This window comes from Carcharodon carcharias, chromosome 10, assembly GCF_017639515.1.
Source record: "Carcharodon carcharias isolate sCarCar2 chromosome 10, sCarCar2.pri, whole genome shotgun sequence".
Taxonomy (NCBI): Eukaryota; Metazoa; Chordata; class Chondrichthyes; order Lamniformes; family Lamnidae; genus Carcharodon; species Carcharodon carcharias.
Window position 1 is genome coordinate 36,327,678 of NC_054476.1, and position 19,788 is coordinate 36,347,465.

General features: G+C 41.9%; 1 protein-coding gene across 9 annotated transcripts in view; it reads right to left on the reverse strand.

Moving 5' to 3' along the window:
• mical2a (microtubule associated monooxygenase, calponin and LIM domain containing 2a) overlaps nucleotides 1-19,788 on the reverse strand; it is a 253,781-nt gene that overhangs the window by 229,012 nt on the left and 4,981 nt on the right. Inside the window, exon 2 of one of the 9 annotated variants that reach the window (XM_041196937.1) lies at nucleotides 2,666-2,846. The exons of the other annotated variants lie outside the window; for them this stretch is intronic. The gene's annotated coding sequence lies outside the window, so the exon portion shown is untranslated. The remainder of the gene's footprint in view (nucleotides 1-2,665; nucleotides 2,847-19,788) is intronic. 9 annotated transcript variants of the gene reach the window in all.

The following is a 19,788-nucleotide window of genomic DNA, read 5'->3' on the forward strand; positions in this document are numbered from 1 at the left end:
CAGTGTCTCACTCTCCTGCAGTTGTTTTGAGTTGTGTGGGCAGTGTATTTAAACAACGGCTCAGTGGATAGCACATTCATCTCTGAGTCAAAAGGTTGTGGGTTCAAGTCCCATTCCAGAGTCCAGACTAACAATCCATGCACGGAGCACTGTGCTGAGAAAGGATCAGTACTGAGGGAGCACTGCCCTGTTGGAGGGTCGGTACTGAGGGAGTGCTGCATTGTCAGTGAGCCAGATATTGGCTGAGGGATAAATATTGGTCAGGACACTACAGAGAACTCTCCTGATCTTTTCTCAAATTATGGTATGGGATTTTTGATGTCCACCTTAAGAGGGCAGACCTTGGTTTAACATCTCATCTGAATGATGGCACTTCTGACAATGCAGCACTACTTCAGTACTGTTCTGGGTGTATCAGCCAAAATTTTGTGCACAAATCACGAGACAGGGCCTTGAATTCACAATCTTTTGATTCAGGTGAGAGTGCTACCCACTGAGCCATGACTGACTGGAGAATGCAAAATGAAGGTGGTTTTCTAAAGCTGTGTTGCCTGACCTCCATGACTGGCAGGTGTCATGACTCCTAACCCCATCACTCACAAGACATTAGTGTTCTTTTGTGTTGTGCAAGATCTCCCTGGCTTTGACACTTATTCATGCTTGGCCTGAATAGCTGCTGGAGAAGGGGGGGGGGGTGGGAGGGGGTACATTCCCAGGACAAACACATGACTATTGAAAAACTATGTGTTTACTTGTTGTTGTAGAACTCGCTGTCCTCTGCCAAAACTCCAGAATTAACTGCAGCAGAGACAGCGGCGTTCTAATCTATTAAATACCAATCTTTTTGCTGAGATTAAGTAGGAGGAATCAGAATCTACTTTGCAGAGTTTTTTTGTTTTAATTAAGCTTTGGCTGATCTCACAAGATTGCAATTATATTAAACAAATCCTGCTTCACATTGCTGGCTCACTGAATTCTATCTAGTGTTTACGGAGCGCAGCCGATTAACTGAGTGACGACTTGGAATTTGATGAAGGCAGTGTTTGTTTCCTCTTTCTATCTTTCTCACCCCATAGAAATTGGTGCTTGCTCTACTACAGAGAGTATGGCGAGTATCTAGTAAGTGGGTAAGTTTTATTCTACCCCTAAGGTTTAAAATAGTACATAATTTGGTGGTAAAGTTAATAAAATATAAGAAAGCACCATAAATAAGAGATGAATATAAAGAACAGTAAAGAATGACTGATTAATAAGGAGGGAAAATTAGAGTATGAGATAAAAAGATGGATAGGAAGAATTTCTATAGATACTTAAATAAGAGTTAACAAAGTGAGATTGGTCCTATAGAGTGTGTCTGGGGAATTGACGATAGAAAGTAGGGAGATGGCAAATTAATTAAGCAGGTCTTCACTATAGAGGACACAAGTAACATCCTGGAAACAGCTGTAAATCAGGAAATGGTAGGGAGGAACTCAGGGAAAATTACAATTAAAAGGGAAGTGGTATTGAACAAATTGCTGGGACTGTGGGCTGACAAATATTCAGGTCCAGATGGAGGATAAGGTCTTGAAAGAAGTGACTAGTGAGATAGTTGATGCACTGGTTTTAATTTTGTGAAATTCCCCAGATTTGGGGAAGACTCGATTAGATCAGAAAATAGTAAATATAACTCATTTATTCAAAAAGGGAGGGAGACAGAAAGCAGGAAACTATATGAATCACAAAAGGTTAGTATGCAGGTACAGCAAGTAATTAGGAAAGCTAATAGAATGTCATTGTATATTGTGAGGGGAATTGATTACAAAAGTAGGGAGGTTATGCTTCAGCTGTACAGGGCATTAGTGAGACCATGTCCTACCATCCATTCTTAATTAGCACATTCGTTTAGATAATATCACCAACTTTAACACCTATGTGTTCTTTTGTTCTATTGTTGTTAACATCTTTTGATGATCTGCTTCTATCACTGCTTCTGTTTGTCCCTACAACCACACCCCCACTCCACCTCTCTCTCTCTCTCTCTCTCTCTGCCCCCCACACACACACACCTTAAACCAGCTTATATTTCAACTCTTTCTTGGACTCGAACTCAAGTTCTGTCGAAGGGTCATGAGGACTCAAAACGTCAACTCTTTTCTTCTCCGCCGATGCTGCCAGACCTGCTGAGTTTTTCCAGGTAATTCTGTTTTTGTCATGGGGATAACTCCCCTGCTCTTCTTTGAAATAATGTCATGTGCTCTTTTACATCCACCTGAGAGAGCAGATGGGGCTTCAGTTTAATGTCACACCTGGAGTGGGACTGGAATCTAAAACCTTCAGGCTGCAGCAGCGGCGCTGAGCACAGCTGACACAGTGGCCATAAAAGGTTCATGGGCACTATTCCAAAGGGCAGGGACTTCTCCCTGGCATCTTGACCAATATTTATCCGTTAACCAATGCTACTAAAATGGATGATCACATTTTCACATTCCCATCTTCGCCCTTTTCATTAGCCCATTGGGTGGAGAAGGGATGGTGGAAATCAGCTCTGTTTTACCATCACCTCATCTACATGCCCGTTCCTGTCAATTGGCTATGGTAGAATTGAGGCCATTGGAAAGTAACTATCAGTGAAGAAACCAACAAAGATATTTACATGCCATGGAAGTCTGATATAGAACTATACCTGTTAACAGAGACGGACATTCTCCAAGCCAAGCCTCCAGTATTGTCTTAACTCCTGTCAGCACTTTCACATTTCGAAGATACCAGAGAGGGGTGGGGAGATACTGTCAGATGCTTTACACAATAGAGTAACACCCTTCCCTCTTCCTCCCAACCTGTCTGGGGAACCATGGTAACTCTCCCTGTCAGTCAACAATGCAAAAAAAAGGAGTGTAAAATTACTGCAATTTGCAAAAACATGACAGACAACACAAGGTAAACAAAAACCTGCAAAGTCTGACAGAAAGAGCTTCCAGTTAGTGTGCATTTCACAAACTCGGGATGCCCTCGGCATTTCAAAGCCAATGAAAGGTTTTGATCGAGTAACTAGGAAGAAGCCGTTTTCACTGGCGCGAGAGCCAGTAACCCAAGGACACAGATTTTAAATTATTGGCAAAAGAACTGGGGAGGAGTTGAAGAAGAGAGCAGTGAGTTGTTATGATATGGAAAGTACAAAAGGGCAGTGGAAGCAGATTCAATAATGACTTACAAAAGGGGATTGCATAAATATTTTAAACTTTTGGGGTTATGCAAAAAGAACAAGGGAGTGGGACTAATTAGATATCCAATACAGATATGATAGGTCAAATAGAATCCTAAAACACAAAAGGAAGCAGATTCTTCTGCTGGCAAATCTGTTCTCCCAGCATAAACAGAGCAGCCAACAGATATAAAAAAAGTCCACAAACATTCACACCACTTGAAACACCAGAGCCAGCACAGCTGTGAGTGCAAATAGACAGATCAACTCACACCAAAGATCAGACTGGAGAACTTGTTAAAAACAGGGCAGCGATCACCAGGAAACATTTCTCTTCTGGCTTAGCCTCAACACAAACTGCCTCCTTGTTCTTTTATATTTTACCAACCCCACACATTGTCAAAAAACACTGTTGTAACAATGGATGTGCATCCTTATCCTGTCAGAAGATGTTTTGTGAGTAATGGTTCGTTGTATCTATTTGTTTCTCATCCTTGTTTTCAAATCCCTTCCCACTCTATATCTTTGTAATCCCTGCCTGCCCTACAACCCCCTGAGATCTATGCTGCTCCAATTTTGAGTCTTAAGCATCCCCAATTTTAATCACTCCACCATTGGCAGCCATGCTTACAGCTGTCTGGGCCCTAACTATGCAATTCCCTCCCCAAACCTTTCCATTTTGTTATTTCCAATAATTGTACGTTGAGAAGAATGAGTTTGAAGGTAGCCTTTACCTTAAGCCAGGTTTATTACCAAGACAGCAAAGTCACAGACTACTAGGGTGAACTGGTTTATAAACTCTTGCAATGATTCCCTAATCCTTCCACAATTGGGGAAAGCTGTGCTTATTTACCAATCTAAAGCATTTATTCTATTGCAGCACAATTTCAAAATGATCATACCTCTCCTCCTTTAAAATTCGTTAAAACCTTATTTGATCAGGTTTTTGGTCACATGTCCTAATAGCTCTTTTTGTGGCTCTGTCAAATTTTGTTTGATAAATGCGCCTGTGAAGCACCTAGACACTATATAAATGCAACTTGATCAAAAAAGCCTCCTGGCCAGGCTTGAATAAAAACGTGCATTTTTGAAATAAAGCATTAATTGTTATATCTCACACATACAGAAGCATTGATTCCCGATCAGAAGTTTGCAGATTTTTTTCTGAAATGAGCTTCTTTAAAAAACACTCCTCCTTACTCTTTTGAGCAACTCAATAAACTAAATAAAAGAAAACAAGGGTCACAGTAAGAAGCAAACTACAGCCCAATAAATGTATCAATCACCTATGCCCTTTGAAGTACCAAAAGCTGAAACTATAAGCACCTGGAACTTCTTTATCTTGTACCTCATTATGTATTCTTGGCTAAGAGCCCAGAAATCAATTAGCCTGTTGAAAACTGAGCCCCAGGAGAAATATTGCTTGATTGGCAGCTCTTGCTGTCTGATCTGTTCTATAAACTGCAAAATGTTTATTTACACAGGTTTAAGAGGCTTCAGATGCTTGCATTTTCTGTTATTGAGATTTTAAAGGAACTGGATGATTGACACTTTTTAATTGGGCTGTTCCAAAAAGGAGTTTTTTTTAAAAAGTGGAAAGTCATCAATGAATGGCCTTTTAAAAAGCTTTTCTTACACATATTACCGGCACTATAGGGTTCATTGCTTCTACACAGTGTATATTGGGTGAAAGGGCATGAAAGTGCCATAGCTTGGCATGGGGGCATGAGAGGCCATAGGGGTTGCTTGGGGGCATACCTTGGTATGAGGTTCATGAGGGGGCATATAGGGTGGGCCAGGGGCATACCTCAGCATAGGATGCATGGGGGTCAAAAGCGTTGTTTGGGGGAATAACAAAGCTTAGGAAGCACAAGGGGTCATAGGTGGAGGGGAGGATGGGGGCCATGAGATGGCATGCATGGGGAATGGAGAATGTGTGTATGGAGGGTGTGGGGGAGGGCTAAAGGTCCTTTCTGTTTTTATTATAGCTGAGATGAAATCCACAACACTGAGGCAGGCCTTTTAAACAGCATACCTCAGCACTCGGCAGCCTCTGTGGTTACCTCCGAACTGTGTCCCGGGTCAGCTGGCCTGACTACAGGCTGCCCCCACCTACACGCCACCCCCACAATGAAAATCCGTCCTTGTGGGCAATTTCTCCCAAGGTGGGTGGACCAGGCCTGAAATTTTCCTGACTCCCGCTACCTGCCTAAAGGATGAAACTCCAGCCCAAAATGTCTCAATTCCCAGGCACACTCAAACAAGTACCTGAGTTTAGCAAATAGCACTGTACTAAATGGTGTTATGGTGGCATAATAGTTACATTACTGGACACATAACCCCCAGGTCTGGACTAATGATCCAGAGACATGGGTTCAGATCTCAGCATGGCAGCAAGGGAATTTAAATTCAACTAATTGTATAAATGAAGAATAAAAAGCTAGCCTCATGAAACTACCAAATTATTGTAAAAACCCCTCAAGCTCACCACTTTCCTTCCCTGAAGGAAATCTGCTGTCCTCACACTGTCTGGCTTATATGTGACCCCAGACCCATAACAATTTGGTTGATTTAGTTGTATTCAAGCCACCTTCTGAACGGCAGCTAGGGATGGGTAATAAATGCATGAATAAAAATTTTAAACAAGAACCGACAGCTGCTCCTGTCCTCTGGGATCTCACAAACGCTGAACACTTCACAGTTCCTTAATGAAGTATCAGTGCACTGGAATCTTGGCTTGATGTTCCATGTGTCAAATTAGCTGACAGTCTCATCATTTGTTCCTCTCCATCGTGAATTACGTAAGCAGTTTACCAACTAGTTCTTCACTCACATATACACACGCGCGCACACATGTATGCACACAGACACCAGGATAACCTTGACACAAGTTAGTTCTCGTATTGAGGGTGAGGTTATCAATAACTTCATTGTTGGGCTAACTCACTGTTTACATCAGGCAGTTGAATCATAGACAGGAAGAGAAAGTGAGTGTAGATTTTTTTTCACTCATGGGATGTGGGCATCACTGGCTAAGCCAGAATTTATTGACCATCCCCTAATTGGGGAGGTGGTGGTGAGCTGCCTTCTTGAACCGCTGCAGTCCATGTGGTGTAGGTACACCCACAGTGCTGTCAGGGAGGGAGTTCCAGGATTTTGACAAAACGACAGTGAAGGAACAGCGATATATTTCCAAGTCAGGATGGTAAGTGGCTTGGAGGGAAACTTCCAGGTGGTGGTGTTCCCATGCAGTTGGGAACTATGTATCTTTTTAAGTATGATCATTTGTGATCGGGAATTCTTAAAATGTAGACTAGAAGTTTTCCAATAAATTTCAAACATCTCCACTTCCCTGTCCTTGGTACAGTCTCTGCTGATTCTTCTCGACCCATTGAGCTTTGGGATGTTGGTGTGTAACATTTTTGGCATAATTATTTCCAGTAGCAATGCTGAAACAGCTTGGGGCTGTTGCGAGAGCTCTTGCAAGCTTGAAAGGACTGTATTTTCACAAGATCAATACTGATGGAGAAGGCCCATCGTCTCATCATGAATTGTCTAATGAAAATCCTTAACCACCACTGTTGTTTCTTTGTTTAAAACCACAGGGTTGTACAACGGGAAACTAGTATTATCCAATTCATCCTGATTGCCACTCCTTCCTCCTCCAACCCATAAGGCTCAGCTATCGCCCAGGTTAAACGCTGTATACTCTGAGACACTGGGAACTCTCCTCACCTGTAACATGGACCAGACTGGTTCCCCAACCCTCATCGTGAGTGGAATATAAGTCACCAGAACTAAAAGGACTAAATGCTGCAGGCAGATTGTATAGACCAGGCCTGTATTCCTGTGAGTTCAGGAGATTAAGGGGTGATCTAGTAGATAACTCCAGGCCAACCCTCCCAGTGTAGTTCTGTCAGAGGTGCCAACTTTTAGTTAAGTACCGGTTTTGGGAGTGCCAGCTGAGATATTGTGCTGAGGTAGAGTTTGAATCCATGATCTTCTGATTCAGAAGCGGCGGTGTTACCCACTGAACCACAACTGAGAAGAGAGTCAAAAAGGCAGTGGCAAAAGCACCTGTTCCAATATCACCACCACAAGTGGAACAAAACAGAAGGTGAACAGAAAGAGTCTAGCAGCAGCAAGTGGGTACTAAGGGAATACATCAGGAGTAGAGACACTGAGATTTCAGACGCTAGGAGTTGAGAGGCTGGAGAATCAACTTATCCCACTCCACATTATTAGATGTTTTATTGGTAGCTGTTTGCTGACAATTTAATTTTTCACTACAAACTACAGCAGCGAGTGGTTGACACAAAGACGTTCACAAGTGAACAGAAGTCCCAGTCTAGGGAGCAGTTGCCATCACCACACTCCTGTGCTGCAGTGAGACTTGATCTGTGTGTCAGTGATAGATAAGAGCATGAGAAAAATTCCATCAGCAATGCCTCCGCCGCATCCTCTCACTTCAATGGGAGGAACATCGAACACTGGTGCCCTTCTTGAAGCCAGGTCCTCAAGCATTCAGGCAAAAATCCTGCAAAATCAATTGCAATGGACTGGACACTGTCTGGGTGGCTGAAAACTGTCTCCTCCACTAGCTCCAGTTGTCTCAACTCTCAAATTGCCAACGTTCCATGGAAGGACAAAGAAAATGCTTCAAAGACACTCTGAAGCTCTCCTTGGAGCATTGTGGCATTGACCTTAATGACTGAAGGGGCTTGCTGCCAGTTGTCCAAAATGGCAGCAGCTTGCCCATCAAGCTGCATCAACACCTTGAGACCCAACACCTTAATGATGAGGTAGCGCGGGGCAGAGTGGCGGCAAAGAAGGAAAGAAAAGAAAGCAAATCCTGCACTCCTGATCCCATTACCTCATGGGACGTCCTGCCCCATTTGCCCAAGTATTTGCAGGTTCAGAATTGGCCTGGTCGATCACATGAAGACCCATGGCAGTAACTCATGGCCCTGAGTTGACGTCATCCTCGAATCGGGGGACAGCAGCAAAATATTTCACCAGCAAGTTAACAGGAACAAGACAAGGCCATTCAGCCCCTCGAGCCCATTCTGACATTCAGTTATATCATGGCTGATCTTTATCTTAACTACATCTGCCCATTTTGGTTCCATAACCCTTAATACCCAGAAATAATCTATCAATCTCAGTTTTGAAATTTTCAATTGACCCAAGGTAACAAGTGAAGAGGATACAGAGGTACTTTACTAGAATGGTACCAGGATGAGGGACTTGCGTTATATGGTGGGAATGGAGAAGCAGGAGTTACTCTCCTTAGAGCAGAGAAGGTTAAGAAGAAATTTGAAGGAGGGGTTCAAAATCAAGTGTTTAATTCTGGAATAACTGTTTCCAAGGCGATAACCAGAGGGCACAGAATAAAGATAATTGGCAAAAGATCTGGTGGGGAGGGAGGAAGGAGAATTTTTTTTTATTGATGGTCTAGAATGCACTGCCTGAAAGAGTGGTGGAAACAGTTTCAATAGTACAAAACGGAATTGGATAAATACTTGAAGGGAAAAAATTTGAAGGGCTATGGGGAAGGAGCATGGGAAGTGGCACTAATTGGATAGCTCTTTCAAAAAGTTGGCACAGGTACGATGGACCAAATGGCCTCCTGTGCTGTGTGAACCTACAATTTCTATGAAGTGAAGCATTTTCCAATAGTTGCAGTATTTCCTGGTCTCTTGCACATCTCCTGCTCTCTTTGCTGCACCACTGGCGGCCGTGCCTTCAGCTGCCTGTCCCTAAATCTCTCTTTAGCGTGGTGTGGTTCTCCATAATTTGGGCCGGTGTTGAAAAATCTTCAGGTTAACAGTGTTCAGATGAACTTCAGTAAGGCTTCAAGCTCTGGAATTCCCTCCCTGACCTGAACCTCTCCTCGTTTAAGATCCTTCTGAAAACCCATTTCTTTAAGTAGGGTTTTGGTTTCTCCTCCAGATAGCTCCTTGTTCTGTTCAGCATTTGTTTTTGACTATCAGTCTTCTATGGGTCAAAGTGGCTGTATAAATACTAGTTTATCGTGTAATGAAAGATCAAAGCCTCAAACTCAACGATACAAATATTAATGGAGAAACATTTAGTGTTTGAGTGGCATTCCTATATCTGTCATGTTAATGGAGGAGTTAATCTATTTATTTTAATAGAGTTACTGCCTACGCTAAAACACAGGATGCAAGGAATGCCACAGGAATGCATTAAATATTCCACCACTAAGCACAATTTCTAAGCAAGAGGTTTTAACAATTGCAAACTCGCTATTAATTTATCCACAATCCATGTAATTGTGTATCACTGATTAATTCCAGTCATTAATGCACAAAATTGCCCTTCATTTCATTTTAAATCAATTCAATTCACTCAGATACCCATCCCAGATCTGAAGCAGCTCACTGAGTAGAAAACCTCCTTCATTTACCCATCATAGGTTCTCTTGTAGTGAAACACAAAATATTGCTGAAAATAGACATTTTGTCGAAGCTTTTCATCTTGCACTCATCAGGACAGTCACAAGAATATCAATGTCAGGGGAAGTAACAATTTTATATTGTATGAAAAGAGAGTGTTGATCGGTTAGCAAGAGGACTCTGAGAGTCCACTTGCCATTCAATCAGAGTCGCTTGCCAACCAATCAGCACTCTCTTCTCATACAGTATAAAGTTGTTGCTTCCTCTGACATTAATATTCTTGCAATTGTCCTGATGAGTGCAAGACGAAAAACTTTGACAAAATATCTTTTTTCAGCAATACTCAAGTTCTGTAGCGCACAATGTTAACTGTAACAACGGAAGACTTTTTTTTGCATTATTTTCAAAGCTGCTGCATACCAGAATGTAATCTTTGGAATTCTCTATCCCGGAGAGCTGTGGATGCGCAATCATTGAGTATATTCAAGACTGAGGTTGGATGCAAATGAAATCAAGTTATAGGACAGGAGAGTGGAGTTGAGGTAGAAGCCATGATCTTACTGAATGGAGGAGCAGGCTCGAGGGGCTGAATGGCCTATAAGAACATAATATTCCTAAGTTAGACTAGCAACAGTTGCACAGACTGTACTCAAACTCTCTGAAGATAGGCTGTAATGTCTTAGCTATAATGCTATGTTTCTTTATCAGGCACTGAGGCAATTTAAAAGACAGGCACATTAGAAAACACAGCAACCTCACTCTTCTTTGTCAAGCAGCAACATAACTTTAAGTAGGAGTGATGCTGAACTGGGAAAACAACTTTATCCTTCTTTCTTCAAGTGTTAACTATTCTCCTGGACTTGATTTAGCCCAGATATAAAAACAAAAAACTGTGGATGCTGGAAATCCAAAACAAAAACAGAATTACCTGGAAAAACTCAGCAGGTCTAGCAGCATCGGCGGAGAAGAACAAAGTTGACGTCAACTTTGTTCTTCTCCACCGATGCTGCCAGACCTGCTGAGTTTTTCCAGGTAATTCTGTTTTTGATTTAGCCCGGGTTGGCTGTTTGTCCGTTACCTTCTTTTCAAAGAGCAGGCCAGGTCTGAAATTTCTGTCGTGAGTCAAATCACTCCTTCATCCCACCATCCCCTCCCACTAATTTGTGACAAATCTGTTTGGGAAATGTCACAAAAAGAAAGAATCTTCACTTATATAGCACCTTTCACAACCTTAGGGTGTTCCAAAGAATTTCACACACAGTGAAATACTTTTGAAGTGTGTTTACCATTACAATATAGGAAGTATAGTAAACAATTTGCGCACAGTAAGCTCCCACAAGCCCTCAGCTTTCTGACTCCAGAAAGTAACCACTGAATCATGGCTGAAACTGACTTGGTGCTATAACAGAAGGCTTTTCTATACAAAAGCAATCAATTTTACAAGGCATTGTGCATGGGAGATTGACCAAGTATAGACATCAGATGAAATGTGTGAGAGATAATTAGAGTAAGGCACCCGGATGTCATACAGTCCTTGCTTTAAAGTCATATATTTTTTTTTCATTTTTATATATTTTGTGTAGTATAACTATTTATGGTTAAGTAGTGAAACCTATGACAGCCTAGAAAGTAGAGTAGATCATGGACTTTTTTTCTGCAGTACAGGCTGAGGAGTTGGCACAACAGCGCCACCATTGCTGGGAGGGTGTAATTATAGCATGATCTGTTTACACTGCAGGTTCAATTATAAATTGAGTGATAATAATATAATAAATTCATATAATTTCTTCTTGGAGGAAGTTACAATGGAAAAAGTTGATAAGAAGTGCATGTAAATGGAAAATTTTAACTTGTTTACAGATTAAAGGAAGACCTGGCTAAGTATAACTGCAGAACTACTGAGAATAAGAGTTAATGGCAGCTCCAATAAACATGTCTAATTTTTCTCAAAGGGATGAAAAGGTTAGTAACAATTTTATAGAGTCATAGAGGTATAGTGGCACAAAGGAGGCCTTTCAGCCCTTTGAGTCCTTGCCCATTCCCCCTACTCCATCCCTGTAACCCTTCAAGTTTATTTCCCTTAAGTGTCCATCCAATTTCCTTTGAAATGATTCATTGTTTCTGCTTCCACCCACCCTCATGAGCAGCAAGTTCCAGGTTATTACAACTCGATGCACAAAAAAGTTCTTCCTCACATCCCTTCTGCAACTCTTACCCAAAACCTAAAAACTTCTCCCCACCAGTCCTGCACCATCAGCTTTTCTTTGTCTACCTTTCTAAACCTATCATAATCTTGTACACCCATATCAAATCTCCCCTCAATTTTATTTGCTCTAAGGAGAGCAAGCCCACCTAAGCTTGTAGCTAAAATCCATCATCCTTGGAACCATTCTGGTAGATCTCCTCTATACCTTCTCAAGGACCTTCACATCCTTCCTAAAGTGTGGTGATCAGCACTGGGTGCAATACAGTAGTTTTGGTTTAATGAAAATGTTATAAAAGTTCACCAGAATTCCCTGCTTTTGTACTCAGCTACTCCATTTATGAAGCCCAAAATCCCAAATGTTTTGCTGACTACTCTGTCCCTATGTTCTGCCATCTTCAAAGGTCCATGGGTCCCTCTGCCCATGTGCACACTTTAGAACTGTGTCATTAAGTATATATTGCCTCTCCTTATCCCTTCTGCCAAAATGCCTTACCTTACACCTCTCTGTCTTAAATCCCGTCTATCACTTGTCTGCCCATTCTACTGTCTATCTATATCCTGCTGCCAGTGCTTGAGACTTTATTGAGTTTTCTCCTATCATTTTAATGCACTCTCCCTCTCTCACTTTCTCCCTTCTAACCAGAAGAATCACTTGCATTAAATCAAGAGTGTAGGGTCAGTAATTAGTTAATTAAATTCTGTTGGCAACTTAATAATCTTGATAGCCAACTGTGTTATATTGATGTTGGAAGATCAGTCTGGTTGGTTAACTGTGAGGAAGTCAGCAACTTAAAGCTATTTAAATTCACCGTTAGTTCTTTGTTGGGATGACGAGTCAGTGTTCAGAACTGACATCAGCATGAATTCCCACATTAAGAAGGGAGTTTGCAGTACCTCTTCCACTGTCTGCACTCCTCGGGCAAGTTGCAGAGTTAATAGGCAAACTAAAATAGGAATGAAAGCATTGCACAAGTATGCTGAAAGGATGTTGTACAGCAGCTTTGCAGTAGTGTTCCTGGACTAACAACTCAGAGGCTGAGAGTTCAAGTCCCAGCACAATAAGTTGTGAAATTGAAGCTGGTCATTGGCAGAAGGGTATAAAAGCAGTCAGATGCTGTATGATCAATGAGATAATGACTTTGTAGTTATGCCACAAGATAGCAAATTCCTCTCTCTGCTACTTGAGCTAATCTATTTCTTGCCGATATCACTGTTTTGTTTCAATGTTAATCCATTCTGGAAACGTGAAAATGGAATTTTTTTCCTACCCGCAATAGGGAAAAAAAGCAATTAAACTGGTCTGAACAGCTGCTTATTTCATCAGACAAAAAAAACTCAAGTCATTAATCTTTGTCTGCCCAGGTGATGGGCGCACTATGTGCCAGCATCTGCAATACATGTCCAATCTAGCCTGTTTTACCCATTAAACAGCAGGGACATATTTCAGAAGCTACAAGCAAGTACAAGTTGTAGCAACAACTTGCTACATCTATTATACAGACTACACAATGCATTAAAACACCCACCCCAGAATTTCATACCCGAACAGTGTAAACTAGGGGTTAGCAGTGTCTCAATGGGTAGCACTCTCTTGCCTCTGAGTCAGATGGTCAAGAGTCAAGGACCTACTCCAGGAACATGAGGACAAAATCCAGGCTGATGCTCCCAGTGCAATACTGAGGGAATGCTGCACTGTCAGAGGTACTTTCTTTTGTATGAAACATTAAACCTGAGGTACTGTCTGCCTACTCAGGCGGATGTAAAAAAATCCCAGAGCACTATTTTGAAGAAAAGCAGGGAGTTATCTCCAGTGTCCTGGGCCAACATCAGTCACTCAACCAACATCACTAAAACAGAAAATCATCCAGCCATTTATCTCACAACTGTTTATGGGATCTTGCTGTGTATAAAATAGAGAAACAGTGGGGCCATTTACAGGAACTGAGTGTGAGAGGAGCGGGGCCTTTACAGTGAGAGAGTGAGAGAAGAGTGTGAGGCCATTAAAGAGCGCAAAAGGGAAAGGAGCATGAAGAGCAGCTGATTGGTGAGTATTTCTAACCTTTAAAGTAGAAGTAAGGTCTTTAGTTTGTGTTTAGATCTCTAGTCCTTTTTCTCTTTTTCTTAAAGATAGCTTGTTAAGTATAAGATCGATACTGATGTGTATAAAAAATTATAAAGTGTAAAGAGTGGGGATACTAGAGTAATTAATAAATTTAATAGCGACGGGTGATGTGTTGCTGCTGCAGCATGTGGGGGCTGCTAGACACCAAGGTGATCCAGAGCGAACACATCTGTACCAAGTGTTTGCAGCTCGAGGAACTTCGGATCTGAGTCAGGGGCACGCCACATCATGGAAGGGGAACGTTACCTGGACACTTTTCTCCTGGAGGCAGCCACGCCCCTCAGATTAGGTCATTCAAATTTGGTCTGTGATCAGGAACAGGAGGGTGTGACTGCAGGTGAAGCAGGTGTGAGGAACCAGCAGGTAGCAGTCGAGGAGCCTCGGCCCCTGCAACGGTTCAGTAGTTATAAGGTTCTTGCAAGCTGTGTGGATGAGAGCGGGGACTGCAGGGAGGATGAGTGAACTGACCACTGTGGTACAGGGGGCCATTCAAGTGGGGGGAGGAAATAGGAATGTAGTAGTGGTAGGGGACAGTGTAATTAGGTGGAATAGATACTGTTCTCTGCATCCATGAGTGTGAGTCCCAAAGGCCTGCCCGGTGCCAGGGTTAAGGACATCTCCTCAAGGGTGCCCATTTAAAACAGAGATGAGGAGGAATTTCTTCTCTCGGAGGACAGTCAGTCTGTGGGATTCTTTACCACAAGGGGCTGTAGAGGCTGGGTCGCTAAGTATATTCAAGGCTAAGATAGACAGATTTTTGATTAATAAGGGAATCAAGGATAATGGGGAAAAGGCAGGAAAGTAGAGTTGAGGATTATCAGATCAGCCACGATCTCATTGAATGGTGGAACAGACTTGATGGGCCGAATAGCTTACTTTTGCTCCTATGTCTTATGACTGCTGTTGTAGTCATTACAAAAGTGGCTACACTTTAAAATTAGGCAGTAAAGCACTCTGGGACGTCCTGAGGTTGTAAAGGGTGCTCGAAAATGCAAGTCTTCCTTTAAATTGCACATTGCATAACCAGGTGTTTATACAACCTCAACACTGGCTTCACTTCATCTCTGGGTCAATGCTGCACGATATTAACCTTCAGTCCTGAATTTCCTTGCTCTATCTGCTACTACATCAGGCTCACAAACAGGGTATCTGGTGGACTTACAGCAGTGCAGGGGCAGAACATCTGAGGAAAGTCATGATGTAAAAACTAAAAATTGCTACACGCAGATGGAATCAAGAATAGTTACAGAACAAAAGGAGGCCATGCAGCCCATCGAGTCTGTACCGACTCTTTGCAAGAATAACTCAGCTGGTCCCAGTCTCTTACCCTTTCCCCTTAGCCCTGCAAATGCCTCCTCTTTGGATGATGATCCAGTTCCTTTTTGAAAGCTACAATTGAATCTGCCTCCACTACACTCTCAGACAGTGTATTCCAGATCCTAACCACTTGGGCTCGTAAAAAAGTTTTTCCTCATGTCGGCATTGATTCTTTCGCCAATCATTTTAAATCTGTGAGCTCTAGTTCATTATCCGTCTGTCAATGGAAACATTTTCTCCCTATCTACTCTGTCCAGATGCCCCTTAATTTTGAACAACTCTACCAAATCATCTCTCAACCTGCTCTTCTCCAAACAGGACAGCTCCAGCTTCTCCAATATCCACATAACTCGAGTTCCTCATTCCTGGAACCATTCTCATAAATCCTTTTTGCACCCTCTGCAATTTCTTTATATCCTTCCTAAAATATGGTGGCCAGAATTGGACACAATACTGCAGTGGAGGCTGAATCAATGTTTCATGAAGGTTCACTACAACTTCCTTGCTTTTGCACTTCAGTCCTCTATTCATAATGCTCAGGATCCCGAATACATTATCAACCACTTTCTCAATCTGCCCTCCCAACCTCAATGATTTGTGCACATATAGCCCCCACTCACCCCCACAAAGGTCTCTCTGTTCTAGCACCCCCCATAGTATCTTTTAGTTTAAATTGCCTTTCTTCATTCTTTCTACTATAATGCATCACTTCACACTTCTCTGCATTAAATTTCATTTGCTACTGTCCGCCAGATAAAGACATATATAAGGTGAACTGGTATAACTGCTTCCAATAGTGCCTTGGGGTAAACTCTTTGAGACTCCATTCCTGCTGCAGAATCATGTTTGACAGCTGAGTGGATTGGAAAATTATTCACACCCCGTCATTCTCAGTGGGGGCTTCGTAAATACAGAAATTTATCTCTTTTGCCAGCTTCTCATTTGTGTTCAGCTGATTTGCAACTCAAAATCCAGCATTCAAAAATGAGACTAAAGGTTACTGTGTGAAATGGGAATGGGGGAGGGAAGATTACAGCCCGTTCTCACTCCAACAACAATGTTAATATCCCACACAAGGAGATGAAGGACGTTAACTGTACTTTCTAAAAGGCAAAACAAAAGAATGTATTTTGCTAAGATGAATACAGATGAGGAAGGCTATTGGGCCCACCTGTTTCGTTCTACTGCAGAAACCAATGATTCCCGCCTACACAGCCCGAACCCATTTCCTGAAAATTTCCAGAGGATTTCTCTCCATTGGCGACTACAACAGCAACTTGCTTTATAAAGCACCTTTAAAGTGGTAAAGCATCCAAAGGCATTTCACAGGTGCATAACTCAAGTCAAAATTTGACACCAATTCACATATTGCATTTATGCAGCGAGTGACTAAGATCCGGTGCTTACTGCCTGAGATTGTGGTGTAGGCAGATTCAATAGTGACTTTCCAAAGGGAATTGGATAATTATCTGAAGAGAGAGCTTTTGCAGGGCTGCAGGAAAAAAGCATGGGAGTTGGACTAGCTGATTTCCTTTTGCAGAGAGCCAGCATGGAGACGATGGGCCAAATGGTCTGCTTCTGTACTGTAAGACCTGATGACTCCTAATCTGCATATTTAAAGGGGTCCAGTGCCTGAAACAGGCAGGGCTCTGGGTCTCTTTGTTGCTGTTAACTGGGTGACACCACTTTGTGGCCGTTTCATACCCGCCTTTGATGTCAGGAGGTAGAAGTGAAAATTGACCCCCTGTACGTGAAGACGTACCTCCCAACATCACTTGCCTTGCCCCAGTTTATCAGCTTCTCCCTGTAGTTGTGGTTTAGCTTGGGATAGAGCTCTGGAATAAATCTTTCTAATCCACTCAATATCACATATCAGACCCATCCTGTTGGCTTTCTCTCAGGCCTAATGATCACCAATAAATGTGTTACTGGTTTAAGTTAACAAAACAATAGATTTGTTGATATTAATTCTGCCTGACACAGGTTTTCCTCGATATAAGTTGTTTCAAATGAAGGGACTGAGTAATATTTGGTAAACAAAAGTTTCATTCTGTGACAGGGAACTTGACTGGCTGTAAATCCTGAGGTTGTGAAAGATGCTATACAAGTGCAAGTTTTATTCTTTCTGTCCTATTTTGCACAAGGAAAAGTGTGCAGATGTTAAAGATTTGTTTAGGAGTCGTAACAGTTAAGAGCCACAGCAAAGGTAAAAAGCTCTTTGGGTTCAGTGACTCTGGTGTCTGGTTAATATCAGCTGACTCTGTCTTGGGATCCCTTCAGGGAAAAAAAAATCATTTCTAATTTTAAATGGTTATACTTGGCTTCAGTTTTAAAAGGAAATTTCTGTCAATTTCCCGAAAGTTTATTAAAATCTATTCTCTCTTCAAATTACTGCTAAGTGGTTTATTTTATCTTTTATTACCTCACATTAGTCATGATGTAATATGATGCTGGGAGACTGACACCAATTCATAAATTATAAATGTTTCCCAGCGGAATTGTAAACGCAATTATGTATGAGAACCCGAAATGAATACTGTTGGATTGTGGAGTGGCATTCTGATCTGGCTGTCTGGAACTGCACATATATACACTCACCTACACACATACAAACACGCATAGACTCATACACTCTGTGCGCACACACACACAAGGCACAGCTAGTGAAAAAGTATTAGCAAAACTTTAAGGGACTACAAGCTGACAAATCCCCAGGACCTGACGGCAGACATCCTAGGGTTTTAAAAGAGTCACCTGCAGAGAAAGTAGATGCACTGGTTATGATTTTCCAAAATTCCCTAGGACAGGGTTTTATTTTTCACTGGTGTTCCCACTCCCTCCATCGAAAAAGCTGCCCCACATTCACTTTAGTGCACCTAATTCTTGTGTTCTTGGAGTATAGTGTGGGGAAAGTGTGAGGTTATTCACTTTGGTCAAAAGAATAGCAAAGCGGAATATTTTTTAAAAGGCATGATACTTGTAAATGTTGCTGTTCAGAGACCTGCAATTACTAGTACAAGGACCTCATAAAGTTAGCATACAGGTACAGCAAGCATTTAGGAAGGCAAATGGCATGTTGACCTTTATTGCAAGTGGATTGGAGTACAAGAGTAAGAAAGTCCTGCTACAATTGTATAAGGTTTTGGTGAGGCCACACCTGGAGTACTGTGTGCAGTTTTGGTCTTCAAATCTAAGGGAGGATATACTTGCCTTGGAGATGATAGCGATGACCTCATTTAACATTCATACAAGATTTTGAAGGGACTTGAATCAGCAGCTTACCTTCCCCAAAGCGACATTAGTGAACCAGTTGGGCATTTAATGATAATCCAAAAGCTTCATGGTCACATTTATTGAACCCAGCATTTTCTTTCCAGATTTTGTAAATTGAATTCAACTTCTCAAATTTCTTATGGGGGGATCTGAACTCACACTCCCTGGATTATTAATTCAGGGGCCTTAAGATTCTCTGATGAAAGCTTGTCAACCTGAAATGTTAACTCAGTGTCTCCCTCTCTACAGATTCTGACTGGCCTGCTGAGTGTTTCCATCATTTTCTGCTTTTACCTCAGATGACTAGTCCAGTAACACAACCATTGCATTAACACATTGCTTAGTTAATAATGAGTCCAAAGCAATATTTTTGATAACCTCTGTAAAATTACATGTTCCAAATTCTGGATCATATTCATGCGCCAAACATTTTATATAATGATGTGTTGGACACAATGAGTTTTACTGTGTTGCTCATTCAGGCAATAGTCTTGGCTTTGGGGCACACGGTAAGTTTCCTACAGTACTGAAAGAGTTAAAGAAATGCCTTGCCAATGTTTAACAACCTGAGACAATTGGTTAATCTCAATGTGGTACTAATGTCAAAGGTTGCATAGCTCCATCTGGGTCTGCGAGCAGTGGAGGAGATTATTTGGTTCCAGAGTTAAACTTCCAGTTAAGGTTCAGCCTTTTAAAAGCAACATGCACCTTGGCAATCCCGAGTTATACTGAAGGCTGCACCCAGGTGCAGAGAATGCGCTTGGTCTCAAAACATTCTAACTCTAGAGTGGGGACAAGACAACACACGTTAAATATCAAGTTTGTAAAGTTCCCTGGTCAGCAGAAAATTAACCCTATGGAACCTGTGGAAATTTTGGTTCCCTCATACCTACACTGCAACCAACAGAGAGCTGAGGTGAACCGAGAACTGAGTCCTTGAGGAATAGTCACTGGGAATTATTACTGGATGATAAACAACTTGGTGCTCCATATATACACACACTGTCACTGTGTGATGGAAAGTTTGAAAAGGCAGATTATAGAGAAGACAATAATTCCAAACTAAAACCTCGCAGAAGAAAAATGATAGATGACACCGTGTCTGCCTGTTTGTGAGTGTATGCAGATGACATGCTGTAACAATGTGAAACACTGGAAGTCACGTCATGTCACACCTAAACCATACAACTTCAAGCCACAGCCACGTTGAATTGGCACAAGATAAAGAGTGGCTTTCCAGGTTTCCAGACTGGGCCTTCAAGAATCT